General features: G+C 33.9%; 1 protein-coding gene across 1 annotated transcript in view; it reads left to right on the forward strand.

The window, feature by feature from the left end:
* The window catches only part of CDH20 (cadherin 20), a 286,461-nt gene that overhangs the window by 192,911 nt on the left and 70,213 nt on the right, over positions 1–23,337 (forward strand). The window contains exon 2 of the mRNA XM_051969897.1: positions 3,213–3,344. The gene's annotated coding sequence lies outside the window, so the exon portion shown is untranslated. The remainder of the gene's footprint in view (positions 1–3,212; positions 3,345–23,337) is intronic.

A 23,337-nucleotide genomic window follows, 5' to 3' on the forward strand; every position in this document is an offset into this window, starting at 1 on the left:
AGAAGTATGGTTGTTAATTTTTGCCAGAACACCACTTGATTGATACCCATCTGTCTCATAAGGAGATAGGGCCAGAGGTAGAAGTACTAGATATCTGGGATTTAATCAAATTCTCAATAGCAGAATGATTTGAAGTAATATTTGTAAATGATAATCATAGAGTGAAGTCATCAGCATTAAAAAAAAAACATATATAGCCCAGGTCAAAGGGACAAATAGCAAACCAGGAGAGCAATAAACAAAACAAAATCAGAAAACATGGAAGGCTACCAGAAGCATAGGATTGTAGACTATCCACAAAGTGGTTCACTTATCTCATTGTCCTGGTGATGCCATTATTATTTGTATTGGGTTTCACATACCACTACTCTCTACCACTCCAAACCGCCTTAAAGGCGACACAGAAGCTAGCTTGCACAGATTGCCACCTATTCTATATCAATCATCCTTCTTTTCTCTAGTCCTTTGGCAATCTTTTCACTGACAAATGTGCCTCATCTCATGCCCATATTAGTGAGAATTTTATGATCTCAGTCTATATATTGCTACTATTTGGGAAGCTGACACTTTCTGCACATGATCAGTAAACTGGGTTTAAAAATAAAACAAAACAGAAAACTTTTTTGGATAAACTAAATGGACTTTTAAAGCACAGCACTACCAGGTTTCCAATTACCCATTAGCCATCAGTTGCTACGGTTTTGAATTCAAAAGCCTTTGGGAAACCCCTCTTTGTCATTTTTCACTAAAGGAATGAAAGTCAGAAAAGGAAAATCATCTCCCTTCTCCTTCCTTTCACTCTTCCCACTCCCCTCCCCATCCATTAAACCAGCAGGAGCAAGTTCATTTTATTTTGTTTTCCTATATATTGTTCAGAAACCAGAAGGTGAAAATTGGACTGACTGCATAAAAAGGCCAACTCTAGGGGTTCTCTCTATTGCCAGAAATTTTAATTCTAAGGAAAGCCTTAAAGCAAATCATGTGGTATGTCCTTCTGCTCTGGCAGCTACCATCAGGAAGTTTGCCTGGCCCACGTTTCACCTAGCAGCCATAATTACACCCCACATTGAATGATACCGATATGAAGTAGCACATCATTCCTCTTATTATATGTATGGATGGCAGAAATGGCAAGATGAGGAGTGAGAAGATTAAATTCCTACTTTATGTAGCTGCATAGAATATTGCTATGGTCGCCAAAGGATGAAAAGAGTCAATTTCAAGACTTGAAGAGAGTCAGAGTCTCCCATAATCTGAGAGTTGAAAGGTTGGATAAAGACATCTAATCCAAGTTCCTCCTGTGTGGGAGATTGCCATTATAACAATAATAAGTATACTTTCCTGTATGAAAAAGGTTTACAGTTTTCAAAGCCGTTCTATATACATTATTTCAAGAGTTTTACTACAACCCAGCCAAATTATGCCCTTATTATGGATACAGGTTACCGTGAGATAAGTCTGCAATGTGAAATGGAAGGAAGTTGTAATTCTGTGGTTGAAGTATAGCCTTCCTCTTCCTCTAGCCCTCATCTCCCGTCCTATCTTCTTCAGCCAAGCAGTGTTTTACATTAATTCAACCCAAATGAAATGGTTAGGATGAAATGCCATTGAGGTGCATTCAAAAGTATAATTCTCCTGAAACAAGTGTGTAACTTTATTAAAAAACCAAAGTGCTAGCCAAAAGGTGAAAGAAATACATTACATTATTATGAAAAAAGAAGTTATTTGAGAAAAAGCTGAAATAGCACTTCTTTTAAAATTGACATGTGAAAGCTTTTATAACATAGTGAAAAAGGTTGCTTTTCCTTAATACTTTTCTTTACTCTTTGTTATGAACAGAAGGATAAAATGTTTATAGATAAGGTCATTGTAAAGTCTATGCCATGGTACATGTGCCTGCCTGAGCCTGAATATTCTCATCTTCCCCCTTTTAAACTACACAATAATGTTAATTGTTCTAGCAATTGGAAAAATCCCTTCTAGAGTGAAGAAAACTGACAAGGAGAAGAGCAATGTCAAAATCAGGCCTATGACATGCCAGGAACAATTTCTTGCAATAAAAATTTACGATTCCAAAGGAAAAGCATTAAATTGAAATAAGAGGGGCTGGGTGGGAATAGTTAATTTTAAAATCAGCTATTAGTAGTCTTTCTTTAGTCATAATAAAAACTGGGATTTTTTCAAAATAAAAGTACTAATAACTACATTTTCCCTTTTAATGACAATGGTGAATGAAGTGGGTGAATCATTAGAGAATGATTCCTTTAGTCTTGTGTTGCTCCTGATAGATAAACTAAGAGTAGAAGTTTAAAAAATAAAAATATACTATTAAGCTTCTGGGGAAAGTGAACCACAGTCCCCAGTGAAATCATTTCTTGTATCAATTAGGAGTCCATTTGTTGCAGTATTAAGTGCCTCCGGCAAACTCAACAAACCAGGTCCTGACTGTGGTTAATGACATATTTCTTAGGGAGTATTACTTAATTAACAATAATTTGAAAGGGCAGCTCAGTTGAGATACTACGTTTACTTACTAGAAGCACAAGCTATAGTAAATGAAAAGGACGTTCAATCTGTTAGTTTTCCCCTTGTCTTCAGTTTCTGGAACATCATGCAGATGCTAAGTTTTTGCCATGAGATATTTTCGGCTATCCATAATGCTAGCATGTCCAAGGAAGTTTAACTCTCACTAAATATTCTGGGTATGAACTGTCTGTTGCACAAGGCCACATGAGGTTCCCTGCAATCTGATTTTGTTAAGATATCTGCAGGATCTCAAATACTCAAGAGACAATATCCTTTATTTTCTCCCTCTTCTCTTGAATAGGGAAGGGGAGGGAGACAGAGGGCATCTGCTATCCCTTCTCTATAGTCTGTTTCCATCCTCCCCACCCCCCACCCATGCATCATTTGTGCCTAATCATCTCAACATAATTGTGTCCCGTTGTTCTCCTTGCCTTCCCAAAAAGCTTTTTGTTGTATCAGCATCTTCTTGGTAGCTAGTTATGTATACCTTCTCCCTGGGCCAGTGGACTCTTTTAAACTGGGCCCTGATAGACAGAGGGCAAGAAAAGTCATTGCCTTTAGCAGTCCCAATTGAGTCGTGATACCATCCATTCCCCTTAAAGTCACAAGTCTGAAATGCACACTTGTGAGCCTTTTTTTTTTCTCTCTAAGAGCCGATTTTCTTTTCTTTCTTTCTTTTTTTAAAGGATTGCAAAGTCAGGAGTACTTCAAGATAAATGGTGTCTGAAATACGGCAGCAACTATCAGTATGAACTGAATTCTTGAAATAAAGTTCAGAGAAAAGCAAAGTAGCATTATCTCTGGAAGAAAAAAAAAAGGTAAGTTTTAAACAAAATTTTCATATGGTTTTCCACAAGTCACTTCTTTATGGGATGTTTTAGGTAAGTTAATGTAACAAAAGATATTGTAATTTTCTGCTCACAGAAAATGAATGTCATTTGGCTCCTGGGGGATGTGAACAAAGCTATCTGAGAAAGTTATTTTAAATTATTATTAGGTTGCTGTTAATTGTAATCACAAGTATCCCTTAAAACTCCTGCCAAGGGAAAATCTTTATCTAGACTTGATTTGTGATAAACTTGGTAATTGAAAAGTTAATTTGGAACACAGTTATTAAGCAAAACAATCTCTGTTCATGGGATTTTGAAAAGACAATCCACAAGTTTCCCCTGCCAAGCTCCCCGTTTATATTTGGAAGTAGATGTATATAGGGGCTTGTATAGAGCCCTACTGGCTTCCACAGTGGATTAAGATTGATTGCAGAAGCACAAGAGTTTTCTCCTTGCTTCTTTTAAATTCAAAGTACCTCTCACTCAAATAATATCAAAGGCCTCTGATTGAACACATCTCCCTGCAGGATTTTATCACAGGGCATGTTTTATTATGTACAATAGAATCAGATTGATATAATATGGCATCTGTGGCTGAACATCTTGTTTTGAGACAACTTGTGGAAATAGTTTTTATCTTTCTCTTGAAGCTTAATTTGATGTTATTAGACAATCTTGTCATTGGAGTACTGGCTATTAGGACTGGAATCAGCTGAATTTATCATGATATATATTCAATTAACAACTCTTTCATTTTAGCCTTCACTTAGTATTACTACTTTGAAGAGAAGCACTTAAAAATTTTTCCCAAGTATAAATGAGATGTGTACATTTGACCCTGTTCAGATGTTCATGACCCTTTCAGATCAGTAGTAGAAAAGCTCTAGACAGAGGAGGGGCAAGAAAGAGAGGTGGAGATTTTTTGCTAGTTTTTTTTTTTTAATTAGCTTTTACTACCTAACAAATATTAGTCCATCTACAAAATGAAGGAGCTGGACTAGAGAGCCTCAAAAAAACTTTCTAGATTTAAATCTGTACTCCTATGATCTCATTAAATATTCCTAAGAGAATGACAATCAATTACATTGTAGTGAGTATTGATTTGACTGAATTTACATATTTAAGAGTCCCAAATCAATTCAGCGATATGGACAAGAATGATGATGCATACTGATCTAATTCAGTGAGCTCCAGCAGACATTTAAAAATTACATAATGATGCTACAGAAGAGTTCACACTGCAAAGGAAAAACAATCCTATCTGAGATGATAGAAAAGCAAGGGCATACTCTGATTGGCAGGTAGCAATGTTCCCAAACAAGGTTAGCACAACACATTTATCAATGGTGTCACCAACTTATTAATGAAATCAACCAATAAGCAATGAAAAAAATTAATTTTTTTTTATTTCTCATACTTATTTTTCATCAAACTAGTGTGAAAATTATCGAATATAATATTAAACTCAGTTTGGTCACAAAAGGCTTTATTTTAAAGAGTTCAGTTAATTCTTTTCATTGAAAACTTGTAATTTGAACTCTTGTTTCAAGTGTCATTAATAAACTAGTTGGAACAAAAAACTTTTGCATTTAATGTTTCATATGGTAGGAAATATGAAGAAAAAAAAACAATAAATCTTGAAATGTAATTGAGTCAGTCCTTTAAACTGTCTCCAAAAGATGAGGCACCCATTAATGTTACATTAAGCCCTCAACAATCCCAATAAACAAATGGCAAATAAATAAATAAATAAATAAATAAATAAATACATTGTACCTATGTAAATAGGAAGAGAGACAGAGAGCTAAGACATCCACAGAAAAAAATTCCCTGACTTCATCATTTAATAATTTTTAAAGTCTCAATAAGAAAAGCTATCTTTGTTTCAATCTCAATCCCTTATGCTGTTTGAATCATCTGAGATTATACCCATTTTTTTTTCTTCCACTTCTGGTCCATACTTCTCTATAATTTGTAAAATGAAATTATAACATTACCAGTGTGACCCTTTTTGTGTGTGATGATCCACAAATCCTGCATTTCTACAGTTTATTTTTCTTTCATCTGAAGATTTATCTTTAATTCAACTTTATTTTATCTTTAATTATTTCTTCAATTAAGAAACCTCATTTTTCTTTGACATTATTGGCCATTTTTATGGAGAAATGATTAATTTAAAAATCACAATGAAGTTAAAATTTGTCCTTTTTTTCCTCCAAACGTTAGAACACCACTTTCTTTAAACTTCCTTCCTCAGGTCCAATTCTTGAATGGCCTATATATCTTTTCTGAATTTTCTCCAAGTTTTACATTTCTTATTTAATATGTGGATCCCAGAATTACAGTGAACTACAATGGCCTGACATAGGCTTTGCCTATGAAGATAGCAAAAGCATTTCCTTGTTCCCCTTGACGACTATACCCACTTTTTTTCCCTTCTTCCCTGGTCCATACTTCCCTTTTTAAAACAAAATTATAACACTACCAGCGTAACCTTTTTGTGTATGATGACCCCCAATTCTGCATTTCTACAGTTTGTTTTTCCTTCATTTCTTTAATTCAACTTTATTTTATTTTTAATCACTTCTCCAGTTAAGAAATCTCATTTTTCTTAGGTACTAGACAAATATATCATCACCATACTCTCACTCATACTTCATTTGATTATCATCTGCAGACTGAATGTACATGCACTTTACTCAACTGATTACTGTTCAAAGTTATAAAAATAAAGTATTCAAAAATATCACTTGTTACTTCTGATACTAGAAGTAATCCATTCATAAGGACTTTCTGATCAAACCTTTCAAGGAAGCTTCATACATAATTGATGTTTAACATATAATAGGCACTTGAAAAAAATTTATTGACTATTGTTAAAAATGGTCTATATCCCTGTTTTTGTATGAATTGTCAGATGGAACAGAATACAAAACTCTTTCTCATATTCATATTGACTTCCCAGAGCTACAATGATTGTCATAAAAGGAAATTAAATTAAACTAATAAGATTTGTCACCAAACCATTCAGATTAACTAGGGCTCTTCATAAAGGATTTACAAATTTTACTATTATTCTTCCTGTATCTTTTCAGAGAGCAATTTTGGTAGGTGTATAATTTTCATCCAACTCTAGGTTGATTTTTTTTGCCAATTACGTGGTGCATCTTAAGTTTTTTAAACTTCTTCAATTCACTCATTTGGCTACATTGGGAATTCTCTGATTTCTCTACTGTGCCACAGCAAGCTCATTGATTGCATAACTTCATCATCTTGTAAGTTATCATCATCTTGGTGCTCTCCCTCATCACTACCTTCTGCCTCTATGATTTGAGAGTTAAAAACATGAAATCCAACTATCCATTTAAATAGAGAGCTCATCTCAGACATCTCCTCATTTCTTACTTGGCTGCACTAATTTGGGACTTCTTTGACTGACATTCCCACCTTCTCTCTCCTTTCTTTACTTTTCAGCTTCCTTTTTTTGGTTTTATCTTTCCCCTCTTTCAAATATAAGCTCTTTGGGGGAAGAAACTGTCTTTTCTCTTTCATGTTTTTACTCCCAGTGCTTAGCACAGTATCTGGCACATAGTAGGTACTTAATAAAATTTTTATTTATTGACATTATATACACAGATAAATCTTAAGGAAGGAAACATTTATTAGGCACCTACTATATTCTAGTCACTGTGCTGAGAGTTTTACAAAGAGTATCTCATTAAACAACAACAATCCTGGGAGCTAAGATGCTATGATTATTCTTACTTTACAACTGAAGAAATCGATGTCAAGTGATTCATCTACCTATCTTCTAATAAACTTTTAAAGCTAGATTTAAATTCAAGTCATTCTGACTCCATGTTCATGTTCTATCCACTGAATCATCTATTTGCCTTAGTACTCACTGTGTGCAAAGCATTTTGGTAAATGCTGAGCACGATGCAAAAAAAAAACAAATACTTGTCAGTTATGTTATACTGAGGATTCCTATATTTATGGTTCAGTTAGATGGCTGCTGAGGTCCCTTCCAAATCTCAGCTTTTATGATTCTATATATATATAAAATAAAACCTGTTCTCAAGGAAATTATATTCAAAGGACATTCACAAATAATTACAACTTAGGAAATAGCTTTGCATATATTAGAATATCTTTCACATTTATTAGTATTTTTCTTTCTGTCTAAAGAGATAGACAATGAGACAGCTACCATCTTAGCTGAGACTAAGTAATGAAAGAGGAATAGAAGAGAGGAATATCACGAAAGTAAGATAGACAAGATTTTATAACCAAACATATATATTTAAAGTGCAGAATTGAAAGAGTTGAGGATGACCCCAAAATTGTGAACCTAAGTAACAGAAAAGATGGTGATACCCTTGTTTCAAGTTAATTTTTCTATAGGTTCTCTCTGAGTGGGAGCCATTTCACATTACTCTTTGGAGTAATAGCTTTTTTTTTTTTTTTTTTTTTTACTAAAGTGACCTCCTCTGATGATGAACTCCTGTCTTCTCTGTTCCCATAATATGTTTTTATGGTGGGATTCTTTTTTCTTTGCTGGTTCACTTTTTTATAAGAGGTATTAGTGTAAGCACCTTTAATTGTGGGATGGGGGAATGGTGCCTCAAACCTCCCTTCAGCTCTTCCCTCTGACCAGAATCCCAAACCAAGAGCTCAGTTCTCCAGCAAGTGCCTTCAGCATCCCTGGCCTCTGCATTCACCTGGTACTGGTTTCTTCTCACCCAACGCCGTGGCTCAGCAGCATAATAGGTTCACTTCATCTTCCTGGAATCAAACCCCATTTTCCAAACAAACCAGGAGTGAGAGTCTGTGTGGTTCTTGCTGAGGCTCTAGCCACACTCTGCTAGCCTGAGAGTTCCTACTTGATGTCTCTGTGCAGCTAGCCCAGAAGTGTTTGCACTTCAGACAGGATAATCCCCAGTCCTGAGTTCTTCTCAGGTTGTTTCAGGAGGTTCCCAGTTCTGCCCCAAATCTTTTTGACTTTTCACCAATCTAAGTTTGCCCTGAAGCCCATATGTTCTATTTGTGGGAGAAATCAGGAGAGCTTGAAATTTACCAACCTACTCCATCATCCTCCCAGAATCCTCTCCCTCATATTGATTTTTGAAGTCTTGAAACCCTTGTAATCTCCCGAACCTATATTAGACTGGATTCAGATTATCTGACCGTAAGGACCAACCTTTCAAAACTATGACAAGATGTTCTAGAAAATTAATCATTTCAGTTTTAAACCAGCTCTTACTTTCTAGACTCTCCAAGCATTACACTGAGTCCTGGATCTCACCCACAGCTTCAATTGGCTTGAAAATCCCTGAATTTTTCCAGTATCCCCCATCTCTGGAGACTCTCTAAACTCTTGAGAAAAACTTCCAAATTCCCAGGGATTTCTGAATTGAAGATTAGTTCTGGATTGGAACAGACTGTGTCAGAATATTTAAAACCTCTGGGATTGGATGAGGTAGAAAGTATTTGCAATAGGACAATTGTGTAAGTTATAATCAACTTTCTAGAAAAATGCCATATATAAAAAATTCAGTTACTCCAGCAGAGGAACTAAGTGCTCAGTGATATCTAATGTGATATAGTACTGTATATTTTTCCAGAATTATTTTTTTTAATTTCATTTTCATTTGACCAAGCATGATCTAAAGTAAAGGTTTGGTTTTATAATGAATTCTAATTCTTGGTGGTGTGAGATTAGAAGATATGTATCTTAGACATTACCAAAAAGTTATACAATTGTTCCCTCCCCAGTCTATAATGTACAGAAAAATTAATCTAGTAGCATCAAATTCTGACATCATATGAGTATATATGAAGAATCTTAAATTGTTATTTTTAAATAAAGTAAGTTATTTCCATAATGCTTTCTCTCTATTTCTTTACTATTTTGGTATCTTATAAAGGGCTGCCCTTCATACAAAGATTATGTCTTCAGTGTAGATCATTTCATTATGTTGTAGTATGAAAGTATTGCAAAGTATCTTTATAATGTTGATGGACTCATGTCATCACCTTCAAAAGAAGATCTCTAAAATTTATGATCTCCCAAGCTCAAAACTATATATCATACAGTCATGGAGTGCTAGATCTGGAAGGTATTTTGATGTCAGGAGAAACTTCTTAATAATTTTATAGCTATACAAAAAGTAGAATTACTTGCCTAGAGAGGTAATGGATTAGCCTTCCCTCCTCCCAGCCTTGTGCATCTTTGAAATCAGAAGCTAGACAAATATTTGTTAGTTATGTTATACTGAGGATTTCTATATTTATGGTTCAGTTAGATGGCTATTGAGGTCCCTTCCAAATCTCAACTTTTATGATTCTGTGATCATTAAATTTAAACCTCATATTTTACCGCTGAGGAAACTGAGGCCCAAGTCAAATAGCATTCCATGTTTTCATAACTAATTAGAAGAGCTAAAAATGGAATGGAAAGGATTACTGTTTGCTTCTCTTTATGCTACTCAATGGCCTGTCATCACTGAATTGAGAAAATAAAATTTACTCTTGTATTTTCCCCATAAGTAAATATAAATCATCATGATATTTGTTTGTATCAGGATACTTGTATAACTTGTGCCTTGGATTTGAGACTAGATTTCAGAAGATCCATAAGTAGCATCTGTAAATAGAGAATATTCCACTCTAAAGTGCTTGTTCTGCCTTAGAGAGGCAATCATAACTGCCTGACACCTCAGAAGTCTGGTTTCAAATTTAACAATATCTTTAAAATATACAATTGGATAATAAACTGTAGTGTTCTTGTTGCTTTTCTGGAGGTCTTGGAGCAGCCTCCGTTTCAGTTGAGTAATCATCAGAATAGCCAGGTGTCCAAATCCTTTATTATCTTCTTCACAGTCTAGTTTCCTTGCTTGGGGTCCAGCTAGCTTTCTTGAGAGCCTTTCAGACCAGCCTTGGTCTCAGTGTGAGGAGCAGGAGGACAGGCCAGCCACCAAGAGGCTTATGAAGTTGGAATGAATCTCTCTGAGTCCCAGGGCTTGTGCTTCAGCCTCCAGCCACCACAAAGGTGGAGGATGGAATGAATCTGTCAGTCCCTGCTAACTGTTATATATTACATAATCGTAGGTGTGAATCTTGTAGAACTATATTAAGTACTAAGTACATGTACTGAACCAGAGAACTATTAATCACCATGCTAAACTAGATAATCATTGTCTTATCAATTCCATTTAGTTAGCACCTTGTAAGAATCCTTGCAAGAGTTCTGGCCCATAACAATAAACTATACAGCTATTCCATTAGCATATATATACATAAATTATATAGAGAGACAGAACACAAATAAGTATGTATATAAATATATCTAAAGAGACATAAATATGTCTCTATATTCCTACATATATAATATGTTTGTATATATATAGATACAGATACAGATACAGGTTTGATGCCAAACTTGAACAATTAACTGTGCCCAAAATTGAATAGGGGATAAAGAGTAAATTATATTACATTTGGGAAATTGAAAAGTACTCTGAATTCAACTACATTTTAATGTTGTTTTTATTGCATTGCATAAATGGTTCTTTTGGTACTCTATTCACTATGCATCACTTTCTGAAGTACCCCCATGTTTCTCTCAATATCTCATTATTTATTTGTTATTTCTTATGATGCCATAATATTCCACACATCTCTTTCCTCTAAGTAGATGGATAGGGATTACATGTGTGTGATTTTTATTTTTATTATCAGACTTTGGCATAATGTATCCTTAATAATTACAACAATATCTATATAAGCATTTAATAAATGTTAATTGACTGATTGTCTAAATAGGCTTCAACATATCACAACAAAGAATTTCAGAGATGAAGAGATATAAAGAATGTTGTTTAAAAGGCAGATAATCAGAAAAGAAGTTGGACTACCTGGGAACAGAGAGCATAGGATAACTATCAAAAGCTATAGCTATTTGTATTTAAAATCCATACAAGATCACATAACCTAAAAGAGAGCCTCAAACTCATTGCATGTGCTCCCTACGGAGGATTTATGGGAGAATATATATGCATATTATGTAATTAGTAATCTTAAGTGAGTTATGACCTGTGTCACAGATGAGCTCTATCAAAATAACTTTAGAATATCGCCTTTAAGAGTTGGACTAATTAAACTATTGTCCCATCTTTCTTCTATCAAATTTACTGGAAGAATTGTATACTTCTTTTGCCTCTCCTTTTAATCAATTCACTTCTTTATTTCCTTGGAATATGATTTCTGTCCCTGACACTCAACTGAAAACTCTTTCTCTAAAGTCATTAAAGAGCTCCGAATTACGAATCTAATGTCAGTTTCTTGGTAGTAATGCATCTTAACTTCCCAGGAGCATTTGACACTATTGACTCTCCTAGCCTGGATATTCTCAAATCTAGCAGGTATCAAAGCATGACTTGAAAACCCTTAGGGATCTCCAATATTTTTAAGGAGTCAAAACTATTTCTTTAATAATGCCATGGTGATATTTCAGTATCACTTTTTTTCCAACTACGTTGGCAACATCATCTTTTCCTTATATACTTCAATCAAAATTACACATCTCAACAATTTAATACTACTCTTTTCACTATTTTGGAAAAAATAATCTTTTTTTCATAAACATACATTATGTAATGAGTTTATTCTTTTTAAATGAATTAATAAATATTTTGGAAATTAATCTATTTTAATTTATTTTTCATAAAGTACATTGTTTATATTCATGTAATGGGCTTATTCCTCTTTTTAAATAAGTCAATAAATATTTTGGAAATTAATCTGTTTTAATTTTTAATATGTTAAATAGATATAACCTATATGAGCAAAATTTATATTAAATTCTTAGTAATTTTTAAGATTATAAAAGTTTTCAATAATTGTCCATAATGTAAAGAGGTCTTGAGATTAAGAGAGTTTGAGAACAATAGCTCTTCTAATTCTAGAAATAGCTATGATGCCCTTTAATATCCTGGTTTTCTTCCTTGTCATTCCCTTTTTCCAACCCACTCCTGTATTCTTACCATAGGCATTCTCCAAGTATTTGACCTCACTCATCTTTCTCATGAATCTCACAAAAGGCTTCTATTCCTTCAGCTACAATTATCACTTCTATTTTAATAACTGAAATATGGATCCTCAGTCCTGGACTCTCTCTTGTGTCCCAGATCCATATTTTCAACTGGATTTTATTCAGATGTGAGTTAGACTCACATCACTGAGATCATGTATTGATATATTGAAAAACTGAAGCATAATCAATAGATATAGAAATGTCAGGTAGGAAGGCATCAGTTTAGGATATTTTTTTTGAATTTCCAATGTATTAAAGAATTGCAGGGTTTCACAGATGCGAAGAATCTTGGAGGTCATCTAGTCTAATTCATATATGCAGAGGTCTAGTATATAGAGTCAGGAATACCTGAATTTAAATCTGGTCTCAGATACTTATGAGCTGTATAAGATCAGGCAAGTCATTTAACCCAGTTTATCTCAGTTTCCTCATCTGTAAAACAATCTAGAGGAAGAAATGCTAACCCATTCTAATGTCTTTGCCAAGAAAAGTCCAAATGAGGTCACAAAATGTCAGCCATAACTAAAATGACTCAACATCAAGTCCATTTATGAATTCTTATTACATATAATTCTTGATCATATTGTCACATAATTTTTTACAGATATTCCAACCAATGAGCTAAGGGTAAATAATTAATTTTATTGAATTGAATTTATATACTTTGTAGTAATTGTTTTTTGCTTCAAATTGTGAGAAAAATATTTTTCCAAGGGATAATCAAATTGTTTAGTTAAAAATATCATGATAATTAGGCATCAGGTTTTTGAGGGAAGGAAAAAATTGTGGATTTTTTTAATTTGTGGAGTTAGAGGGTTTTTTTTTCTTCTCTTTAAGATTTAGTATTAAGCAGAAAACTTTTGACTCCTTTGAGTACATTTTTCATTTAATAAAAAGTCAGAAGCTAGAACATCACTACTCTGAAGTGAAAGTGAGAATGATATTAAAGGAATACACTATCTTAAATCTGACAAGTTAAAAGTCTATGTCTTCATTTAAGTTCAAGATAAACTCTTAAAAAAGTCAATCACAGGAAAGACATTTACAAGAGTCAGGGCACAAAGTTAGTTAGTCTGAAAGTAATACCACTTATACTCATCAAGCCTCAAGGACCACTAGGAGGAAAAAACTCACCTATCAAGTCCAAAACCATTTTTAAGTATTAGGATGAACATTTTTTAGTTAAGCATAAAACTATGTATTTTTTCCACTTTGAAGTTCAAATTGTATTTATCAGTTCTCCTTCCCATTCCTCCCAACAAAGGTCTTCTTTTCAACTGCCCTGGTGACTAGCATAATGCCTACCACAGAGTAAAATTAAAGATCTAGAGCTGTAAGGACGTTAGCAGGTATGTAGCTCAATCTCTAGATTATATATGAGCAATTCAGGACTCAAATGTTCAGTGACATGCCAAAATCCCATAAAATAAATAGGAGAGGAAGATTTGAATCCAGGTTCTCTGACTCCATAAAACATTGCTTTTTGGGACTTATTGTGTCAACCTGTTCGTTAAATGAATTCTTTATTTCTGTTCATCACATCACAAAAGTTTTATTTTTCCAAGATTGAAATTTTGGAACTATCTTTAATACCTTCCCCATATTCAAACAGTCGAGAGATTTCCTCTAATTTGCTGATAAAATGGCAAATACTAGTTACCCCTCCTTTCCATTCCTACTTCCCATTAAAATCCTACATCATTTCTTCTTAATATAGAATACTTCCCTGAGAGGTTCCCTTCAGTCTTTGTTTATACATGTCTTATGTTTTGTATTTCTTTATGTTATACTTTTTGTCTATATTTTTCCTGTCTGCTATTATTTAAGATCCTTGTGGCCAAAGGTTATTATTTAATCATCTCTGTGTTTCCCACAGTACCCAAGCACAGTGACTTTCACTTTGTGTAAGTGCTCAATAAAACAGTTTTTGAACGAATGAAATTTGATCTTATTAATGATTAGACTAACTTTGAAAATTTCAATTCCTTTTTTTTCAGTCAATCTTTGGATATTTCTTGAGATCCAACATTCTGAATACTAAAAATATAACAAAAATATCTGGTCCTTTTTATATGTCACTTATTTTTTTTTATTGTGAATTTGACAAAAACAAACATCTCAACTACAAAGGAGAAAACTAATCAACAAGCATTTATTTAATGCTTACTATTTGCTAAGTATTATGGTAAAAAGAGAAAAAAAAATTAAACAGTTGCCATTCTCAAAGATTTTATTTGGTATGAGAAGCAGCTTGTTTAAGAAATCATGAATTTTAGTTGTATGCAGTTTATTTTTTGAGGCATAACGTGGGTATAAAATTTAACATGACAATAACAAAATTTTTCTATTTGTATGTTCTGTACTTTTTATTTGTTTGATTTAATATATTTCAAAACATTTTATAGATGTCATCTTTATTTTTATTATTACTTCTGATTCACTCTCCCCTTCTCTATGAAGTAGTAACTCTCCTTTATGACAAATATGTATAAAGAAGTAAAATAATCAGCACATGGACCATGTCTGAAAATCCATCTCATTTGGGGCCTTTAACAAGACTTATGTTTCAACATCTGTCTTTCAAAGTCTAGTTTCTTATTTAAGTCTTTACCTTTCTCTCTGCATCTTTCTCTCTTTAGTCTTTCTTCCTAGTTTTGTCCTCTGGGATCCAACAGAACAAATCCAATCCTTCCTCCAGAAGATAATCCTACAAATAATCAGCTAACTATCATATGCCTAAATAAATCCTTTAATCTTCAGATTAAGAATCCCAAGTTGCTTCAAATAATGCTCAAGTAATATGGTGCCCAGGCCCTTCAACATACTGATTTCCTTTTCATCAATCAGTACCTTCCTAAAATGAGCAGTAGGACATAATGTCTCTAATTTGCTGATAAAATGGCAAATACTAGTTACCCCTCCTTTCTTACTCCTTCTCCTGATTCCAAAACTTTCCATTTCATTTTTTCTAATTTCTCAATTAGTAGAGTTTAATTATAGCTTTTCTTTTACAATATTATTGTAGGAGAATTACATCACTGGTATGTAAATATTAATAAATGAGTTAATCTTCTAGTAGTTTTTCAAATAGTTCTCATTAACTAAACATTTCATCTTGAAGACTCACCAATGATGAAATTAATATTGATAGATGGGTGAAAAACTGTGATTTTCAGCAATCTCTACCTCCTTTTCTGCAACTCCAATACTTTTTAAAGTTTTCATAGAATTTGAGGCCATTTGTTCTTTCCTGTTTCATGGCTTGCTGTGGCATTACCTAATGACCAACTTGCTGTTAATTAGTCTCCCCAAGTTTACCTAATCCAAGTCTTGCATGATAGATCCAACACTGTTACTGTATTTTCCAGCATGTGTCACTTTTCCAAAGTTTGCATTTTACTATATAAGAGAGGAACAACCTGAATATCATACTGATATTCATGAAATATTAATATATCTAAAGGAGTATGTTCAGTACATTATATGTACATGGACTGAATACAGCTAATAGATGAGCTGGAATCCATACCAAAGAAAGTAGTACCCACATCAACAAAATCAGAGATCCTCACCAAATCCTCAAGCAAATGCTTATGTTATGTAGGAGTCTTGATTAATGGATGGAAGAGGAAGCTATAGAAAGCAGAGGTGGAAATTTTCACCTGAGTTACCGAGTAACTTTGGACAGTTTTGCAATTTCATTAGCTTGATTAAAAGTGAAAACTGAACAAAGGGTAAAGTAGGTAGGAAGGAAAAAAAAAGTCCTGGCTCTTTCGGGATTAAATTAATGATCAGATATTAAGTATATAAGAGAGAATGAGAAAGGATCTATTTGCCAGATATGGAAACAATAGAGATATGAACTGTGACCATCCTGGATAGCAAAAAAAAAAAAAAGATTGCAAGGAGCTTGTACAGCAAGAAGGATACATCAGTCAGGAGTATTAGATTTTAAAATTTAAAATTTAAAATAAAAAAATAGATTCTAAAAAATGGATAAGTTTTATTTATGATTATAGTTAGGTAGTTACTAGCCAAGGATTTGGATTGAATAGTTTAGGGAACACAGCAAATCTTATTGTGGGATTTAGCTGATCCTCATCACAAGTTTCATTTTCCTAATTATTAATTTAATCCAAGCTCTCCCATTCCATCATCACTTTCTTCATTCTCCATTTTCCACTTGATCTTACTCTATACTCTTTAGTTTTTTACCAAACCACCCTTTTATGCTCTCACAGCCCCACTCTATTATTATTTCTCAAAAGTTATTTCCTTTCACCACAGGAGTTTTCTTAGTGGTTTGTTAAAAAAAATGGAGGTTGGGATGGAATAGAAAAGAGTAATAGGAAGTGTCAGGGCTACTAAAGCTCAGAATAAATAGAAGCTGGCAAAGAATCTAGGGACAACAAAAAAGAGCATTTTGGGTTTTAACCATATCAGGGAAAAGGAAGACAGAAGAGAGATAGAACCACTTCTCCAAGTATATAGGACAATGATAACAGATGATAGAAAGAAGGCAGAGCTGCTCAACCGTTATTTCGCATCTGTTTTCTCTGCCAAGAATCCTTGGACTGGAAAAGAAAGAACAGAAATGGCTAATGGGGAATTGCTACCAAGGATAAATGGAATGAGTGTAAAAGAGCTTCTAGTGGCTCTTGATAAGTTGATCAATTGATTAAGTGACTGCTATATGCCAGATACTATACAAATAAATGGGTATAAAAAGACAGAAATGAAACATTCTCTGCCCTGAAGGAGTTTACATTCATTCTTTCATAGGATACTATGCATATTTGTAAGTATATATGAAATAAATATTAGCATATTGGGGGAGAGATGTATAAAGAAGGCAGCTACAGCTGGAGAGTTCAGAAAAGATTTTATGTAGAAAGTGGGATTTTATTTAAGCTTTGAACGGAACTGGGGATTCTAATAGTTGAAGGAAAAGAGGAAGGACATTCCCAGAATTAAGGACAGTCTGTGCAAAGGCAGCAAGATTTGAGATAGACTGCTGTGAAATAAAGGGTAGTGATACAGCATAAGGATGAAAAAATAGGAGGGAGCCTTGTTAAAGGCTTCAAATGCCACACATAAGAGTTTGTTTTTGATCCTTAATATAATAAGGAGTCATTAGAACTTATTGAAAGAGAAAATGACATGGTCAAACCTGCTCATTGGGAAAAATCATTTTGTAACTGTAATAGTTGGATTAGAGAGAAGAGAGACTTGAGGCAGAACAACAGAAAAGGAGGCTATTGCAATAGCCCAGACAGGAGGTGATGGGAGCCTGAATTAGCATGGTGGCCAGATCAGTTCAAGTCATCTGGCTTACATAAATTATATGCTCAAGTAGAAGAAGGGAAAGGGAAAAGGTATAAGTCTAGAAACTATGCTAAACATTTTACAAATAATATATCATTTAATCAGGTATAGAATACAGAGGCAGCTGTGATTACTAAGCCACAGTAACAAATCTTTGAAAAATCATGGAGAATGGGAGATATACCCAAAAGTGGAAAAAAGCACATTTCCAAAAAGGAAAAGAATAATCTTTAAACCATGGGGCTAAAATGGTATTTTGACTCCTGGCAAAATTCTAGAATGTTTTATTAAAGAACTAACTACTGCTATTTATGAAAAAAAATAATGATTATGAAAGGCTAACAAGAATAAATCATTACATGCACTATTTGAATTTAGTAATGATAACAACAATAACATCTAGAACTTGCATAGCTTCTATTATATGCCAAGAACTATACTTAACTTTTTTACAATTATTATCTCATTTGATCCTCATAATAATCCTGGAAGAAAAGTCTTATTATTATTTCCATTTTAGGGAAGCAAAGATTAAACAACTTGGCCAGGATAATATAGTTAGTAAGTAGATTAGGCTGGATTTGAAGTTAGGACTTCCTAACTCCAGGCCTAGTTCTCTATGCTCTGTGAATTTTAGTTACTTCATTAATAGATGAGAAAAGAGCTATAGATAAAATTTACATAGATTTTAGCCAACTATGCATTGGAGATGCTTGAGTTATTTTCATAGAAAGAATGAAAAGATTTAAATTAGGCTTAGATAAATTCAGAACTGGTTGAATGTCCAGGAAGAGTTCAGTGAAAACTTTTGAAAGGAATCTCTAATGCAATTATCCCAATGCTTTGTGCTTGGATCTATCTTATTTAACATCTTTATCAATAATTTTGGTGAAAAGATAGATAATATGCTTATTAAACTCTTAGCTGACACATACTTAGGAAGATTAGCCAACATACTGACAGAGTTGGAATCCAAAAAGCTCTTGGCAGTCTAGAACATTAGACTAAATTGAATTGGATGAAATATAATGTCATATAGTGGACAGGAAATCAGGAATATCTGGATTCAAGTCAGAAGTCAGTTACATACCTCTCAGTACCCCCAGACAACTGTCAAAGGCTAGAGGTTGCAGAGTAGGTGCTAGCCTGCATTGCTGAAGGGAGTTTCCTCACTGAAAATTCTCAATCTTAGGGAAATCACAAGTAATCTTCTCAAAAAATTGATAAGCACAAAATGCTGGGGATATGAAATGATTAGAAAATAATTCAAAAGAATCTGGGAGAGGTTAGGGGAATTCAAGCTGCATATGAATCAACTTTATGATGTAGCAGCCCTGAAACTAATGCAATCTTAGGCTGTTCTAACCTTGATTTAAAAATGAACACTCATTTATTAAATACCTACAATGTGCTAGGCTTTGGCCTAGGTGCTGAAGCTACAAATACCAAAAATGAAACCATACGAGTATGCAGACATAAGGAGGTAATACTCCAACTTTACTTAGCCCTGGGCATGACACAGCTCAAGCAGTACTGTGTTCAGTTCTTGGAAATACATATTTACTAAAGACATTGGCAAACATCCATAGAAGGACAACCAGGCTGAAAAGTCTTAAGGTCATGGTTGAAGAAATTGAGAATGTATAGCCAAGAAAGAGAAGATATAGTAGGGCCATGATAGTTGTTTTCAGATATTAGAGAACACTCACGTGGAAAAGGGATGAAAATATTTGGATCTACCTCAGTGAGTGCAAAAGAAGTAATAGAAATTATAAAGAGATGAATTCGGGTTTAATTCAAAAAAAATTTCTAATCATTGAGACTTTTTAACCATAAAATGGGGAATATCACAAGAGATAGAAAATTCTGTCTTCCAAAAGATTTTGAAGCAAAACTGGATGACCACTTGGCAATATTATAAAGAGATTCTTGTTTAGATGAGTTGAATTAGAAGAAGTCAGAGGTCACTCCCAACTCTGAGATTTCTATGTTTCTGTTTCACTCACTGTATAAGCTTAGGAGTTTATGACAGCCAGCTTAATTTACTCCACTTATATAAGGCTCCGAGTTGCAGTTGCCTTCGGATTTTCCACTATGTGGAAGAAAAGGTATTAGCAGCAAAGCAGACGACCAGGATTAGTCTAAGCAAGGGTGATGGCCTGAAAACCAATAACCAGAGTGAGACCAAGCAAAGGTGACCTGCTTTTCTAAGACAACAATTCCATAAAACTCCTGCTCTTTTCCTTTAGCCTAGAAAACTGTAGCAGGAGGAAACTAGCAGAAAGAAATGACTTAGAATCCAGAGCCTGGGGTTCAAGTTTGGTCCTTAAAGCTTACTAATTATTTATCCCATTGCAAATCACTTGTTCTCCGAGTCTCTCGTATACAACAGAGAACTAATAACTATCCAGTCTATGTCACAGGGCTATTGTGAAAATAAAAATGAGTAATAAGTGTGAATTATGCTTTGGTAGCCACAATATATGATAGGATACCTAATAATAATAATGGGGCAAAAAGGCAACTAAGTGGTGCAATGAACAGAGGATGGGACTTAACATCAAGAAGATTTGAGCTCAAATTCTGCACGAAACACTAGTTGTATGGCCCTGGGCAAGTCACTTAACCCTATTGCCTCAGTTTCTTCATCTGTCAAATGATCTAGAGTGGGAAGTGACAAACCATTGCAGTATCTTTGCCAAGAAAACTTAAAATGGGGTTGTGAAGAGTAGGACATGGCTAAAATGACCAAATAACAAAATTGTCATTTCTCCTGACATGGTGCTAGATCTTTCCACAAAACAAGTATGGAATCTTCCCTACCTGGTATTTCTGGCCTTCTTGTTGCATTCTGAATAAATGGTTTCATAGCAATAACTTGAGGAGCTAAGAAATGAAGAAACCAGAATCCTTAATAGTGTTTGTTTTGTTCCTTTCTGATAATTGTTGAAACATATAAAGCACTTTAAGATGTGCTAAATTTCATGTGTAATAAGCATTTGATCCTCAAAATAGTAACTTGAAGTAGGTGTTATTATTATCTCCCATTACACATTAGGAAATGGAGGCCAAGCGAAGTTAAATTACTTGCCCAGGATCACGAGGCTAATAATTATCTGGGGTAAAAATTTAAAATCAGGTCCTCTAGATTCTAAATGCAGAACCTTTCTTTCTCCTCTCACTATGCTAATTCTGAAACTTCTATTTGTCTGTTGAGAAACTTTAGAGCTTTTTGGGGGTGAAAGTTTTGCAGTAAAATTTTCCTTATATAAATATTTGTTTAAGTTTTGGACATCGCAAGATATGTGACAGTCATGTAAGCATTTCTCTCTGATGTACCTGATGTGAAGGTTCTCTGGGAATTATTTACTCCATATTGAAGGACTCTGAATATTAAAGTCATTGGAGTTTGCTTGTCTTTCCCCAGAGAGAAGGTTGATGGGTCTGTAGAAGTCACTTTGTGACAATGAAGTGTATTCTGATTTAATGTTGATGTACCATATGGTGCACTGTCATGTTTCATTCTATTATCCGAGATCTTAATAAAAAAAGGAAGGTTTTTTCCCCTTAGTGCATTTTCAGAGCTTTCATAACTAAACCAAATACCATAATTCCCCATGACAATCTAAATAGAGCTAACTGCACCATGCATAAGGCTATGTAAGCTGACCAGTAAAGCCATTTTGGCCATTTGGAGAGACTCCCAAGCATGCTTTATACTCAGCTGCTGTGAGGTTATCTTTTGAATTTCACAAGGCAGTGCTTCCATGAACCATGAAAGGCTAAGGAAAATGGGGCACAGAGGCAGGAATTGAAGGGGGAGAATATAAAAGCCTGGCTCATTTAAAGGAGAAAGCTCCCCTTCAAAAAAAAAAAAAACATTTTAAATATCACAACAAATTCAAGGAGCAAAATAAACTACGCTCTTAAAGCACACTTTTCTTTCAACTTTAATTTCTTCCTACTGAGTTCATCAGCAAGTTACTTGCTTTCTTTAGAAAGGATTACTGGGGGAAAAAAAAAACTTTTTAAAAACTCATTTAATACAGAAGCCAATTTCCTCTAATGCATTCCTAGCATGATATCCCCACTATTGCAGAGAACAAATTATATGTGTGTGTGCATACAAACACACGCATACATATATGTGCATTAGATAATATTCATTATATATATATGCATATGTATATTTATATGCATACACATATATAACCATATGTGTATATACTTATACAAACATACACACAGATATTCATATCTCCCTTTGTAAGAACAGAAGAAAATCATCTACAAACAGCTGCTGTTCATTTTCTGGAGTTGCTTTTCTGAGTAGTGGGAATCATTCGAGACACTGATTATTTATAACAACTGTAAGAGAGGTAATTGTTTCAGATAGAACTGTTTTTCTCTTCAATTACATAAAAAACTGTTCTTAACAGATGTGAAATTTATAATGCAACTATTTGCAGCCTGGATTTCACTTTTTAAAGAGTTATAGTTATATTTTTTCTTATGTATTTAGCCGGAAAAGGAACTAGTCAGAGTTCTTCCCTAATGTTAAACCAGTGAGTTATTTAATACAGAAAAATCTATTAGTTTTGCCCTTGGGATTATATTCTTTTGGATCTCAGTAGGTAAGTTTTGTATGGGTTGTGTAGGGTAGGCTGACCGTCACTTTGGTCTTCAATGATCACATAGGGCTTCATGTGTCCTAAAGAGACCCAAAACTACTTTTGTGTGTTTTGAGTGACAAGAAGGAAAGGAGGACAATGTGTTGGAAGTCAAAGTGGGCCAGAGAATGAGATAGCCTAGACAACTAAACTGACCATAATATTTTCATCACAAAGACAGAAGACAGATAGAAAAGACTTATTTGAAAACTTAGGATCAAAGTATTGGTAACAAAGTGAATCTTAAAATGACATAAACATATTCTGAAAAAATTAGAAATCAAAAGACAATATATTAATTTCCTGAGATTCCTAAGAAAGAATGCAATTTTACACTGGTGAATATGGGCTTGAATAATCACAAAGATATCCCCTTATTCATGTATTCTTCAGTATAATTTTGGTAAGAGTCTTTCCCAGACAAAGCAGATAAGATGAAAATTCTTCACCTACACACACATACACACACATTACATGTATGTACAAGAAATGGTTAGATGTTAAACTAATCATAGATGATAACCATATTTGGTCAGAGTTTCTACCTTGCACAAATGAAACACAGTTTCTATAACCAATGAAACTTTAGCTAAAAATGAATAGCTACATTATTCACTAAAAGTTAATTCTCTACACAGTACCCATGAGGTCATAACAGTGCTTACCAAGGAAGGCTGTTGGGAAAACCTTAAAATTTATTATCATTTGGCAATTATTACATGCAGATTCTGCAAAGATCTAAGAAATGATATGGATACATCAAACATTTTGATGTAGATATAATACACCATATTTTATCTCCATTTTCACCAAGATAATTTCTACTCTTATTACTTTATGTGATTGTTCAAGTACCAGTGAGTGTTAGGTGATTATAATGATACTCTCTGTG

This window comes from Antechinus flavipes, chromosome 1 (genome assembly GCF_016432865.1).
Source record: "Antechinus flavipes isolate AdamAnt ecotype Samford, QLD, Australia chromosome 1, AdamAnt_v2, whole genome shotgun sequence".
In the NCBI taxonomy this organism is placed as follows: domain Eukaryota; kingdom Metazoa; phylum Chordata; class Mammalia; order Dasyuromorphia; family Dasyuridae; genus Antechinus; species Antechinus flavipes.